A 14448-nucleotide genomic window follows, 5' to 3' on the forward strand; every position below is an offset into this window, starting at 1 on the left:
AGAATTCCCTGCTAGCACCTTCTCTGTACCTGTTCACATTGCTTGGCAGAATCGCTTTTGTGCAGAAAACAGTAACACTTGTTCAGAAGGAAAGAAAGCACAGAGCCCCAGAATTTATGTTGTCCTGGAGAGCTTGCAGAGCACTGGGGAAAGGCAGGCAGAGAATTCCCTGCTAGCACCTTCTCTGTGCCTGTTCACATTGCTTCGCAGAATCGCTTTTGTGCAGAAAACAGTAACACTTGTTCAGAAGGAAAGAAAGCACAGAGCCCCAGATTTGCTGTTGTCCTGGAGAGCTTGCAGAGCACTGGGGAAATGCAGGCAGAGAATTCCCTGCTAGCACCTTTTCTGTGCCTGTTCACATTGCTTCGCAGAATCGCTTTTGTGCAGAAAACACTAACACTTGTTCAGAACGAAAGAAAGCACAGAGCCGCAGATTCTATGTTGTCCTGGAGAGCTTGCAGAGCACTGGGGAAATGCAGGCAGAGAATTCCCTGCTAGCACCTTTTCTGTGCCTGTTCACATTGCTTCGCAGAATCGCTTTTGTGCAGAAAACAGTAACACTTCTTCAGAAGGAAAGAAAGCACAGAGCCCGAGATTTGCTGTTGTCCTGGAGAGCTTGCAGAGCACTGGGGAAAGGCAGGCAGAGAATTCCCTGCTAGCACCTTCTCTGTGCCTGGGAAGCAGAAGTGTTCACATTGCTTCGCAGAATCGCTTTTGTGCAGAAAACACTAACACTTGTTCAGAACGAAAGAAAGCACAGAGCCCCAGATTCTATGTTGTCCTGGAGAGCTTGCAGAGCACTGGGGAAAGGCAGGCAGAGAATTCCCTGCTAGCACCTTCTCTGTGCCTGGGAAGCAGAAGTGTTCACATTGCTTGGCAGAATCGCTTTTGTGCAGAAAGCAGTAACACTTGTTCAGAAGGAAAGAAAGCACAGAGCCCCAGATTTGCTGTTGTCCTGGAGAGCTTGCAGAGCACTGGGGAAAGGCAGGCAGAGAATTCCCTGCTAGCACCTTCTCTGTACCTGTTCACATTGCTTCGCAGAATCGCTTTTGTGCAGAAAACAGTCACACTTGTTCAGAACGAAAGAAAGCACAGAGCCCCAGATTTGCTGTTGTCCTGGAGAGCTTGCAGAGCACTGGGGAAAGGCAGGCAGAGAATTCCCTGCTAGCACCTTCTCTGTGCCTGTTCACATTGCTTCGCAGAATCGCTTTTGTGCAGAAAACAGTAACACTTGTTCAGAAGGAAAGAAAGCACAGAGCCCCAGATTCTATGTTGTCCTGGAGAGCTTGCAGAGCACTGGGGAAAGGCAGGCAGAGAATTCCCTGCTAGCACCTTCTCTGTGCCTGGGAAGCAGAAGTGTTCACATTGCTTGGCAGAATCGCTTTTGTGCAGAAAACTCTAACACTTGTTGAGAACGAAAGAAAGCACAGAGCCCCAGATTTGCTGTTGTCCTGGAGAGCTTGCAGAGCACTGGGGAAAGGCAGGCAGAGAATTCCCTGCTAGCACCTTTTCTGTGCCTGTTCCCATTGCTTCGCAGAATCGCTTTTGTGCAGAAACAGTAACACTTGTTCAGAACGAAAGAAAGCACAGAGCCCCAGATTTGCTGTTGTCCTGGAGAGCTTGCAGAGCACTGGGGAAAGGCAGGCAGAGAATTCCCTGCTAGCACCTTCTCTGTGCCTGTTCACATTGCTTGGCAGAATCGCTTTTGTGCAGAAAACACTAACACTTGTTCAGAACGAAAGAAAGCACAGAGCCCCAGATTTTATGTTGTCCTGGAGAGCTTGCAGAGCACTGGGGAAAGGCAGGCAGAGAATTCCCTGCTAGCACCTTCTCTGTACCTGTTCACATTGCTTCGCAGAATCGCTTTTGTGCAGAAAATACTAACACTTGTTCAGAACGAAAGAAAGCACAGAGCCCCAGATTTTCTGTTGTCCTGGAGAGCTTGCAGAGCACTGGGGAAAGCCAGGCAGAGAATTCCCTGCTAGCACCTTCTCTGTGCCTGGGAAGCAGAAGTGTTCACATTGCTTCGCAGAATCGCTTTTGTGCAGAAAACAGTAACACTTGTTCAGAAGGAAAGAAAGCACAGAGCCCCAGATTTGCTGTTGTCCTGGAGAGCTTGCAGAGCACTGGGGAAAGGCAGGCAGTGAATTCCCTGCTAGCACCTTCTCTGTGCCTGGGAAGCAGAAGTGTTCACATTGTTTGGCAGAATCGCTTTTGTGCAGAAAACACTAACACTTGTTCAGAAGGAAAGAAAGCACAGAGCCCCAGATTTGATGTTGTCCTGGAGAGCTTGCAGAGCACTGGGGAAAGGCAGGCAGAGAATTCCCTGCTAGCACTTCTCTGTACCTGTTCACATTGCTTGGCAGAATCGCTTTTGTGCAGAAAACACTAACACTTGTTCAGAACAAAAGAAAGCACAGAGCCCCAGATTTGCTGTTGTCCTGGGGAGCTTGCAGAGCACTGGGGAAAGGCAGGCAGAGAATTCCCTGCTAGCACCTTTTCTGTGCCTGTTCACATTGCTTCGCAGAATCGCTTTTGTGCAGAAACAGTAACACTTGTTCAGAACGAAAGAAAGCACAGAGCCCCAGATTTGCTGTTGTCCTGGAGAGCTTGCAGAGCACTGGGGAAAGGCAGGCAGAGAATTCCCTGCTAGCACCTTCTCTGTGCCTGGGAAGCAGAAGTGTTCACATTGCTTGGCAGAATCGCTTTTGTGCAGAAAACAGTAAAACTTGTTCAGAACGAAAGAAAGCACAGAGCCCCAGATTCTATGTTGTCCTGGAGAGCTTGCAGAGCACTGGGGAAAGGCAGGCAGAGAATTCCCTGCTAGCACCTTCTCTGTGCCTGTTCACATTGCTTCGCAGAATCGCTTTTGTGCAGAAAACAGTAACACTTGTTCAGAAGGAAAGAAAGCACAGAGCCCCAGATTTGCTGTTGTCCTGGAGAGCTTGCAGAGCACTGGGGAAATGCAGGCAGAGAATTCCCTACTAGCACCTTCTCTGTGCCTGTTCACATTGCTTCGCAGAATCGCTTTTGTGCAGAAAACACTAACACTTGTTCAGAAGGAAAGAAAGCACAGAGCCCCAGATTCTATGTTGTCCTGGAGAGCTTGCAGAGCACTGGGGAAATGCAGGCAGAGAATTCCCTGCTAGCACCTTTTCTGTGCCTGTTCACATTGCTTCGCAGAATCGCTTTTGTGCAGAAAACAGTAACACTTCTTCAGAAGGAAAGAAAGCACAGAGCCCGAGATTTGCTGTTGTCCTGGAGAGCTTGCAGAGCACTGGGGAAAGCCAGGCAGAGAATTCCCTGCTAGCACCTTCTCTGTGCCTGGGAAGCAGAAGTGTTCACATTGCTTGGCAGAATCGCTTTTGTGCAGAAAACACTAACACTTGTTCAGAACGAAAGAAAGCACAGAGCCCCAGATTCTATGTTGTCCTGGAGAGCTTGCAGAGCACTGGGGAAAGGCAGGCAGAGAATTCCCTGCTAGCACCTTCTCTGTGCCTGGGAAGCAGAAGTGTTCACATTGCTTGGCAGAATCGCTTTTGTGCAGAAAACACTAACACTTGTTCAGAACGAAAGAAAGCACAGAGCCCCAGATTTGCTGTTGTCCTGGAGAGCTTGCAGAGCACTGGGGAAAGGCAGGCAGAGAATTCCCTGCTAGCACCTTCTCTGTACCTGTTCACATTGCTTGGCAGAAACGCTTTTGTGCAGAAAACACTAACACTTGTTCAGAACGAAAGAAAGCACAGAGCCCCAGATTCTATGTTGTCCTGGAGAGCTTGCAGAGCACTGGGGAAAGGCAGGCAGAGAATTCCCTGCTAGCACCTTCTCTGTGCCTGTTCACATTGCTTCGCAGAATCGCTTTTGTGCAGAAAACAGTAACACTTGTTCAGAAGGAAAGAAAGCACAGAGCCCCAGATTCTATGTTGTCCTGGAGAGCTTGCAGAGCACTGGGGAAAGGCAGGCAGAGAATTCCCTGCTAGCACCTTCTCTGTGCCTGGGAAGCAGAAGTGTTCACATTGCTTGGCAGAATCGCTTTTGTGCAGAAAACACTAACACTTGTTCAGAACGAAAGAAAGCACAGAGCCCCAGATTCTATGTTGTCCTGGAGAGCTTGCAGAGCACTGGGGAAAGGCAGGCAGAGAATTCCCTGCTAGCACCTTCTCTGTACCTGTTCACATTGCTTGGCAGAATCGCTTTTGTGCAGAAAACAGTAACACTTGTTCAGAAGGAAAGAAAGCACAGAGCCCCAGATTTGCTGTTGTCCTGGAGAGCTTGCAGAGCACTGGGGAAAGGCAGGCAGAGAATTCCCTGCTAGCACCTTCTCTGTACCTGTTCACATTGCTTGGCAGAATCGCTTTTGTGCAGAAAACAGTAACACTTGTTCAGAAGGAAAGAAAGCACAGAGCCCCAGATTTTATGTTGTCCTGGAGAGCTTGCAGAGCACTGGGGAAAGGCAGGCAGAGAATTCCCTGCTAGCACCTTCTCTGTGCCTGTTCACATTGCTTCGCAGAATCGCTTTTGTGCAGAAAACAGTAACACTTGTTCAGAAGGAAAGAAAGCACAGAGCCCCAGATTTGCTGTTGTCCTGGAGAGCTTGCAGAGCACTGGGGAAATGCAGGCAGAGAATTCCCTACTAGCACCTTTTCTGTGCCTGTTCACATTGCTTCGCAGAATCGCTTTTGTGCAGAAAACACTAACACTTGTTCAGAAGGAAAGAAAGCACAGAGCCCCAGATTTTATGTTGTCCTGGAGAGCTTGCAGAGCACTGGGGAAATGCAGGCAGAGAATTCCCTGCTAGCACCTTTTCTGTGCCTGTTCACATTGCTTCGCAGAATCGCTTTTGTGCAGAAAACAGTAACACTTCTTCAGAAGGAAAGAAAGCACAGAGCCCGAGATTTGCTGTTGTCCTGGAGAGCTTGCAGAGCACTGGGGAAAGGCAGGCAGAGAATTCCCTGCTAGCACCTTCTCTGTGCCTGGGAAGCAGAAGTGTTCACATTGCTTCGCAGAATCGCTTTTGTGCAGAAAACAGTAACACTTGTTCAGAAGGAAAGAAAGCACAGAGCCCCAGATTTGCTGTTGTCCTGGAGAGCTTGCAGAGCACTGGGGAAAGGCAGGCAGTGAATTCCCTGCTAGCACCTTCTCTGTACCTGTTCACATTGCTTCGCAGAATCGCTTTTGTGCAGAAAACACTAACACTTGTTCAGAAGGAAAGAAAGCACAGAGCCCCAGATTTTATGTTGTCCTGGAGAGCTTGCAGAGCACTGGGGAAAGGCAGGCAGAGAATTCCCTGCTAGCACCTTCTCTGTGCCTGTTCACATTGCTTCGCAGAATCGCTTTTGTGCAGAAACAGTAACACTTGTTCAGAACGAAAGAAAGCACAGAGCCCCAGATTCTATGTTGTCCTGGAGAGCTTGCAGAGCACTGGGGAAAGGCAGGCAGAGAATTCCCTGCTAGCACCTTCTCTGTGCCTGGGAAGCAGAAGTGTTCACATTGCTTCGCAGAATCGCTTTTGTGCAGAAAACACTAACACTTGTTCAGAACGAAAGAAAGCACAGAGCCCCAGATTCTATGTTGTCCTGGAGAGCTTGCAGAGCACTGGGGAAAGGCAGGCAGAGAATTCCCTGCTAGCACCTTCTCTGTACCTGTTCACATTGCTTGGCAGAATCGCTTTTGTGCAGAAAACACTAACACTTGTTCAGAAGGAAAGAAAGCACAGAGCCCCAGAATTTATGTTGTCCTGGAGAGCTTGCAGAGCACTGGGGAAAGGCAGGCAGAGAATTCCCTGCTAGCACCTTCTCTGTGCCTGTTCACATTGCTTGGCAGAATCGCTTTTGTGCAGAAAACACTAACACTTGTTCAGAACGAAAGAAAGCACAGAGCCCCAGATTTTATGTTGTCCTGGAGAGCTTGCAGAGCACTGGGGAAAGGCAGGCAGAGAATTCCCTGCTAGCACCTTCTCTGTGCCTGTTCACATTGCTTCGCAGAATCGCTTTTGTGCAGAAAACAGTAACACTTGTTCAGAAGGAAAGAAAGCACAGAGCCCCAGATTTGCTGTTGTCCTGGAGAGCTTGCAGAGCACTGGGGAAAGGCAGGCAGAGAATTCCCTGCTAGCACCTTCTCTGTGCCTGTTCACATTGCTTGGCAGAATCGCTTTTGTGCAGAAAACACTAACACTTGTTCAGAATGAAAGAAAGCACAGAGCCCCAGATTTTATGTTGTCCTGGAGAGCTTGCAGAGCACTGGGGAAAGGCAGGCAGAGAATTCCCTGCTAGCACCTTCTCTGTACCTGTTCACATTGCTTCGCAGAATCGCTTTTGTGCAGAAAATACTAACACTTGTTCAGAACGAAAGAAAGCACAGAGCCCCAGATTTTCTGTTGTCCTGGAGAGCTTGCAGAGCACTGGGGAAAGGCAGGCAGAGAATTCCCTGCTAGCACCTTCTCTGTGCCTGTTCACATTGCTTCGCAGAATCGCTTTTGTGCAGAAAACAGTAACACTTGTTCAGAACGAAAGAAAGCACAGAGCCCCAGATTTTCTGTTGTCCTGGAGAGCTTGCAGAGCACTGGGGAAAGGCAGGCAGAGAATTCCCTGCTAGCACCTTCTCTGTGCCTGTTCACATTGCTTGGCAGAATCGCTTTTGTGCAGAAAACACTAACACTTGTTCAGAACGAAAGAAAGCACAGAGCCCCAGATTCTATGTTGTCCTGGAGAGCTTGCAGAGCACTGGGGAAAGGCAGGCAGAGAATTCCCTGCTAGCACCTTCTCTGTGCCTGTTCACATTGCTTGGCAGAATCGCTTTTGTGCAGAAACAGTAACACTTGTTCAGAACGAAAGAAAGCACAGAGCCCCAGATTCTATGTTGTCCTGGAGAGCTTGCAGAGCACTGGGGAAAGGCAGGCAGAGAATTCCCTGCTAGCACCTTCTCTGTGCCTGGGAAGCAGAAGTGTTCACATTGCTTGGCAGAATCGCTTTTGTGCAGAAAACACTAACACTTGTTCAGAACGAAAGAAAGCACAGAGCCCCAGATTCTATGTTGTCCTGGAGAGCTTGCAGAGCACTGGGGAAAGGCAGGCAGAGAATTCCCTGCTAGCACCTTCTCTGTACCTGTTCACATTGCTTGGCAGAATCGCTTTTGTGCAGAAAACAGTAACACTTGTTCAGAAGGAAAGAAAGCACAGAGCCCCAGATTTTATGTTGTCCTGGAGAGCTTGCAGAGCACTGGGGAAAGGCAGGCAGAGAATTCCCTGCTAGCACCTTCTCTGTGCCTGTTCACATTGCTTCGCAGAATCGCTTTTGTGCAGAAAACAGTAACACTTGTTCAGAAGGAAAGAAAGCACAGAGCCCCAGATTTTATGTTGTCCTGGAGAGCTTGCAGAGCACTGGGGAAAGGCAGGCAGAGAATTCCCTGCTAGCACCTTCTCTGTGCCTGTTCACATTGCTTCGCAGAATCGCTTTTGTGCAGAAAACACTAACACTTGTTCAGAAGGAAAGAAAGCACAGAGCCCCAGATTTGCTGTTGTCCTGGAGAGCTTGCAGAGCACTGGGGAAATGCAGGCAGAGAATTCCCTACTAGCACCTTTTCTGTGCCTGTTCACATTGCTTCGCAGAATCGCTTTTGTGCAGAAAACACTAACACTTGTTCAGAAGGAAAGAAAGCACAGAGCCCCAGATTTTATGTTGTCCTGGAGAGCTTGCAGAGCACTGGGGAAATGCAGGCAGAGAATTCCCTGCTAGCACCTTTTCTGTGCCTGTTCACATTGCTTCGCAGAATCGCTTTTGTGCAGAAAACAGTAACACTTCTTCAGAAGGAAAGAAAGCACAGAGCCCGAGATTTGCTGTTGTCCTGGAGAGCTTGCAGAGCACTGGGGAAAGGCAGGCAGAGAATTCCCTGCTAGCACCTTCTCTGTGCCTGGGAAGCAGAAGTGTTCACATTGCTTCGCAGAATCGCTTTTGTGCAGAAAACAGTAACACTTGTTCAGAAGGAAAGAAAGCACAGAGCCCCAGATTTGCTGTTGTCCTGGAGAGCTTGCAGAGCACTGGGGAAATGCAGGCAGAGAATTCCCTGCTAGCACCTTTTCTGTGCCTGTTCACATTGCTTCGCAGAATCGCTTTTGTGCAGAAAACAGTAACACTTCTTCAGAAGGAAAGAAAGCACAGAGCCCGAGATTTGCTGTTGTCCTGGAGAGCTTGCAGAGCACTGGGGAAAGGCAGGCAGAGAATTCCCTGCTAGCACCTTCTCTGTGCCTGGGAAGCAGAAGTGTTCACATTGCTTCGCAGAATCGCTTTTGTGCAGAAAACAGTAACACTTGTTCAGAAGGAAAGAAAGCACAGAGCCCCAGATTTGCTGTTGTCCTGGAGAGCTTGCAGAGCACTGGGGAAAGGCAGGCAGTGAATTCCCTGCTAGCACCTTCTCTGTACCTGTTCACATTGCTTCGCAGAATCGCTTTTGTGCAGAAAACACTAACACTTGTTCAGAACGAAAGAAAGCACAGAGCCCCAGATTTTATGTTGTCCTGGAGAGCTTGCAGAGCACTGGGGAAATGCAGGCAGAGAATTCCCTGCTAGCACCTTTTCTGTGCCTGTTCACATTGCTTCGCAGAATCGCTTTTGTGCAGAAAACAGTAACGCTTGTTCAGAACGAAAGAAAGCACAGAGCCCCAGATTCTATGTTGTCCTGGAGAGCTTGCAGAGCACTGGGGAAAGGCAGGCAGAGAATTCCCTGCTAGCACCTTCTCTGTGCCTGTTCACATTGCTTCGCAGAATCGCTTTTGTGCAGAAACAGTAACACTTGTTCAGAACGAAAGAAAGCACAGAGCCCCAGATTCTATGTTGTCCTGGAGAGCTTGCAGAGCACTGGGGAAAGGCAGGCAGAGAATTCCCTGCTAGCACCTTCTCTGTGCCTGGGAAGCAGAAGTGTTCACATTGCTTCGCAGAATCGCTTTTGTGCAGAAAACACTAACACTTGTTCAGAACGAAAGAAAGCACAGAGCCCCAGATTCTATGTTGTCCTGGAGAGCTTGCAGAGCACTGGGGAAAGGCAGGCAGAGAATTCCCTGCTAGCACCTTCTCTGTACCTGTTCACATTGCTTGGCAGAATCGCTTTTGTGCAGAAAACACTAACACTTGTTCAGAAGGAAAGAAAGCACAGAGCCCCAGAATTTATGTTGTCCTGGAGAGCTTGCAGAGCACTGGGGAAAGGCAGGCAGAGAATTCCCTGCTAGCACCTTCTCTGTGCCTGTTCACATTGCTTCACAGAATCGCTTTTGTGCAGAAAACACTAACACTTGTTCAGAACGAAAGAAAGCACAGAGCCCCAGATTTTATGTTGTCCTGGAGAGCTTGCAGAGCACTGGGGAAAGGCAGGCAGAGAATTCCCTGCTAGCACCTTCTCTGTGCCTGTTCACATTGCTTCGCAGAATCGCTTTTGTGCAGAAAACACTAACACTTGTTCAGAAGGAAAGAAAGCACAGAGCCCCAGATTTGCTGTTGTCCTGGAGAGCTTGCAGAGCACTGGGGAAAGGCAGGCAGAGAATTCCCTGCTAGCACCTTCTCTGTGCCTGTTCACATTGCTTGGCAGAATCGCTTTTGTGCAGAAAACACTAACACTTGTTCAGAACGAAAGAAAGCACAGAGCCCCAGATTTTATGTTGTCCTGGAGAGCTTGCAGAGCACTGGGGAAAGGCAGGCAGAGAATTCCCTGCTAGCACCTTCTCTGTACCTGTTCACATTGCTTCGCAGAATCGCTTTTGTGCAGAAAATACTAACACTTGTTCAGAACGAAAGAAAGCACAGAGCCCCAGATTTGCTGTTGTCCTGGAGAGCTTGCAGAGCACTGGGGAAAGGCAGGCAGAGAATTCCCTGCTAGCACCTTCTCTGTGCCTGTTCACATTGCTTCGCAGAATCGCTTTTGTGCAGAAAACAGTAACACTTGTTCAGAACGAAAGAAAGCACAGAGCCCCAGATTTTCTGTTGTCCTGGAGAGCTTGCAGAGCACTGGGGAAAGGCAGGCAGAGAATTCCCTGCTAGCACCTTCTCTGTGCCTGTTCACATTGCTTGGCAGAATCGCTTTTGTGCAGAAAACACTAACACTTGTTCAGAACGAAAGAAAGCACAGAGCCCCAGATTCTATGTTGTCCTGGAGAGCTTGCAGAGCACTGGGGAAAGGCAGGCAGAGAATTCCCTGCTAGCACCTTCTCTGTGCCTGTTCACATTGCTTGGCAGAATCGCTTTTGTGCAGAAACAGTAACACTTGTTCAGAACGAAAGAAAGCACAGAGCCCCAGATTCTATGTTGTCCTGGAGAGCTTGCAGAGCACTGGGGAAAGGCAGGCAGAGAATTCCCTGCTAGCACCTTCTCTGTGCCTGGGAAGCAGAAGTGTTCACATTGCTTGGCAGAATCGCTTTTGTGCAGAAAACACTAACACTTGTTCAGAACGAAAGAAAGCACAGAGCCCCAGATTCTATGTTGTCCTGGAGAGCTTGCAGAGCACTGGGGAAAGGCAGGCAGAGAATTCCCTGCTAGCACCTTCTCTGTACCTGTTCACATTGCTTGGCAGAATCGCTTTTGTGCAGAAAACAGTAACACTTGTTCAGAAGGAAAGAAAGCACAGAGCCCCAGATTTTATGTTGTCCTGGAGAGCTTGCAGAGCACTGGGGAAAGGCAGGCAGAGAATTCCCTGCTAGCACCTTCTCTGTGCCTGTTCACATTGCTTCGCAGAATCGCTTTTGTGCAGAAAACAGTAACACTTGTTCAGAAGGAAAGAAAGCACAGAGCCCCAGATTTGCTGTTGTCCTGGAGAGCTTGCAGAGCACTGGGGAAATGCAGGCAGAGAATTCCCTACTAGCACCTTTTCTGTGCCTGTTCACATTGCTTCGCAGAATCGCTTTTGTGCAGAAAACACTAACACTTGTTCAGAAGGAAAGAAAGCACAGAGCCCCAGATTCTATGTTGTCCTGGAGAGCTTGCAGAGCACTGGGGAAATGCAGGCAGAGAATTCCCTGCTAGCACCTTTTCTGTGCCTGTTCACATTGCTTCGCAGAATCGCTTTTGTGCAGAAAACACTAACACTTCTTCAGAAGGAAAGAAAGCACAGAGCCCGAGATTTGCTGTTGTCCTGGAGAGCTTGCAGAGCACTGGGGAAAGCCAGGCAGAGAATTCCCTGCTAGCACCTTCTCTGTGCCTGGGAAGCAGAAGTGTTCACATTGCTTGGCAGAATCGCTTTTGTGCAGAAAACACTAACACTTGTTCAGAACGAAAGAAAGCACAGAGCCCCAGATTCTATGTTGTCCTGGAGAGCTTGCAGAGCACTGGGGAAAGGCAGGCAGAGAATTCCCTGCTAGCACCTTCTCTGTGCCTGGGAAGCAGAAGTGTTCACATTGCTTGGCAGAATCGCTTTTGTGCAGAAAACACTAACACTTGTTCAGAACGAAAGAAAGCACAGAGCCCCAGATTTGCTGTTGTCCTGGAGAGCTTGCAGAGCACTGGGGAAAGGCAGGCAGAGAATTCCCTGCTAGCACCTTCTCTGTACCTGTTCACATTGCTTGGCAGAATCGCTTTTGTGCAGAAAACACTAACACTTGTTCAGAACGAAAGAAAGCACAGAGCCCCAGATTCTATGTTGTCCTGGAGAGCTTGCAGAGCACTGGGGAAAGGCAGGCAGAGAATTCCCTGCTAGCACCTTCTCTGTGCCTGTTCACATTGCTTGGCAGAATCGCTTTTGTGCAGAAAACAGTAACACTTGTTCAGAAGGAAAGAAAGCACAGAGCCCCAGATTCTATGTTGTCCTGGAGAGCTTGCAGAGCACTGGGGAAAGGCAGGCAGAGAATTCCCTGCTAGCACCTTCTCTGTGCCTGGGAAGCAGAAGTGTTCACATTGCTTGGCAGAATCGCTTTTGTGCAGAAAACACTAACACTTGTTCAGAACGAAAGAAAGCACAGAGCCCCAGATTCTATGTTGTCCTGGAGAGCTTGCAGAGCACTGGGGAAAGGCAGGCAGAGAATTCCCTGCTAGCACCTTCTCTGTGCCTGTTCACATTGCTTGGCAGAATCGCTTTTGTGCAGAAAACACTAACACTTGTTCAGAACGAAAGAAAGCACAGAGCCCCAGATTCTATGTTGTCCTGGAGAGATTGCAGAGCACTGGGGAAAGGCAGGCAGAGAATTCCCTGCTAGCACCTTCTCTGTGCCTGGGAAGCAGAAGTGTTCACATTGCTTGGCAGAATCGCTTTTGTGCAGAAAACACTAACACTTGTTCAGAACGAAAGAAAGCACAGAGCCCCAGATTCTATGTTGTCCTGGAGAGCTTGCAGAGCACTGGGGAAAGGCAGGCATAGAATTCCCTGCTAGCACCTTCTCTGTGCCTGTTCACATTGCTTCGCAGAATCGCTTTTGTGCAGAAAACAGTAACACTTGTTCAGAAGGAAAGAAAGCACAGAGCCCCAGATTTGCTGTTGTCCTGGAGAGCTTGCAGAGCACTGGGGAAAGGCAGGCAGAGAATTCCCTGCTAGCACCTTCTCTGTACCTGTTCACATTGCTTGGCAGAATCGCTTTTGTGCAGAAAACAGTAACACTTGTTCAGAAGGAAAGAAAGCACAGAGCCCCAGATTTTATGTTGTCCTGGAGAGCTTGCAGAGCACTGGGGAAAGGCAGGCAGAGAATTCCCTGCTAGCACCTTCTCTGTGCCTGTTCACATTGCTTCGCAGAATCGCTTTTGTGCAGAAAACAGTAACACTTGTTCAGAAGGAAAGAAAGCACAGAGCCCCAGATTTGCTGTTGTCCTGGAGAGCTTGCAGAGCACTGGGGAAATGCAGGCAGAGAATTCCCTACTAGCACCTTTTCTGTGCCTGTTCACATTGCTTGGCAGAATCGCTTTTGTGCAGAAAACACTAACACTTGTTCAGAAGGAAAGAAAGCACAGAGCCCCAGATTCTATGTTGTCCTGGAGAGCTTGCAGAGCACTGGGGAAAGGCAGGCAGAGAATTCCCTGCTAGCACCTTCTCTGTGCCTGTTCACATTGCTTCGCAGAATCGCTTTTGTGCAGAAAACAGTAACACTTGTTCAGAAGGAAAGAAAGCACAGAGCCCGAGATTTGCTGTTGTCCTGGAGAGCTTGCAGAGCACTGGGGAAAGCCAGGCAGAGAATTCCCTGCTAGCACCTTCTCTGTGCCTGGGAAGCAGAAGTGTTCACATTGCTTGGCAGAATCGCTTTTGTGCAGAAAACACTAACACTTGTTCAGAACGAAAGAAAGCACAGAGCCCCAGATTCTATGTTGTCCTGGAGAGCTTGCAGAGCACTGGGGAAAGGCAGGCAGAGAATTCCCTGCTAGCACCTTCTCTGTGCCTGGGAAGCAGAAGTGTTCACATTGCTTGGCAGAATCGCTTTTGTGCAGAAAACACTAACAATTGTTCAGAACGAAAGAAAGCACAGAGCCCCAGATTCTATGTTGTCCTGGAGAGCTTGCAGAGCACTGGGGAAAGGCAGGCAGAGAATTCCCTGCTAGCACCTTCTCTGTGCCTGTTCACATTGCTTGGCAGAATCGCTTTTGTGCAGAAAAGAGTAACACTTGTTCAGAACGAAAGAAAGCACAGAGCCCCAGATTCTATGTTGTCCTGGAGAGCTTGCAGAGCACTGGGGAAAGGCAGGCAGAGAATTCCCTGCTAGCACCTTCTCTGTGCCTGGGAAGCAGAAGTGTTCACATTGCTTGGCAGAATCGCTTTTGTGCAGAAAACACTAACACTTGTTCAGAACGAAAGAAAGCACAGAGCCCCAGATTCTATGTTGTCCTGGAGAGCTTGCAGAGCACTGGGGAAAGGCAGGCAGAGAATTCCCTGCTAGCACCTTCTCTGTGCCTGTTCACATTGCTTCGCAGAATCGCTTTTGTGCAGAAAACACTAACACTTGTTCAGAACGAAAGAAAGCACAGAGCCACAGATTCTATGTTGTCCTGGAGAGCTTGCAGAGCACTGGGGAAAGGCAGGCAGAGAATTCCCTGCTAGCACCTTCTCTGTGCCTGGGAAGCAGAAGTGTTCACATTGCTTGGCAGAATCGCTTTTGTGCAGAAAACACTAACACTTGTTCAGAACGAAAGAAAGCACAGAGTCCCAGATTCTATGTTGTCCTGGAGAGCTTGCAGAGCACTGGGGAAAGGCAGGCAGAGAATTCCCTGCTAGCACCTTCTCTGTACCTGTTCACATTGCTTGGCAGAATCGCTTTTGTGCAGAAAACAGTAACACTTGTTCAGAAGGAAAGAAAGCACAGAGCCCCAGATTTGCTGTTGTCCTGGAGAGCTTGCAGAGCACTGGGGAAAGGCAGGCAGAGAATTCCCTGCTAGCACCTTCTCTGTACCTGTTCACATTGCTTGGCAGAATCGCTTTTGTGCAGAAAACAGTAACACTTGTTCAGAAGGAAAGAAAGCACAGAGCCCCAGATTTTATGTTGTCCTGGAGAGCTTG

The sequence above is a fragment of the Strix aluco genome, chromosome 20, assembly GCF_031877795.1.
Source record: "Strix aluco isolate bStrAlu1 chromosome 20, bStrAlu1.hap1, whole genome shotgun sequence".
Lineage (NCBI taxonomy): Eukaryota > Metazoa > Chordata > Aves > Strigiformes > Strigidae > Strix > Strix aluco.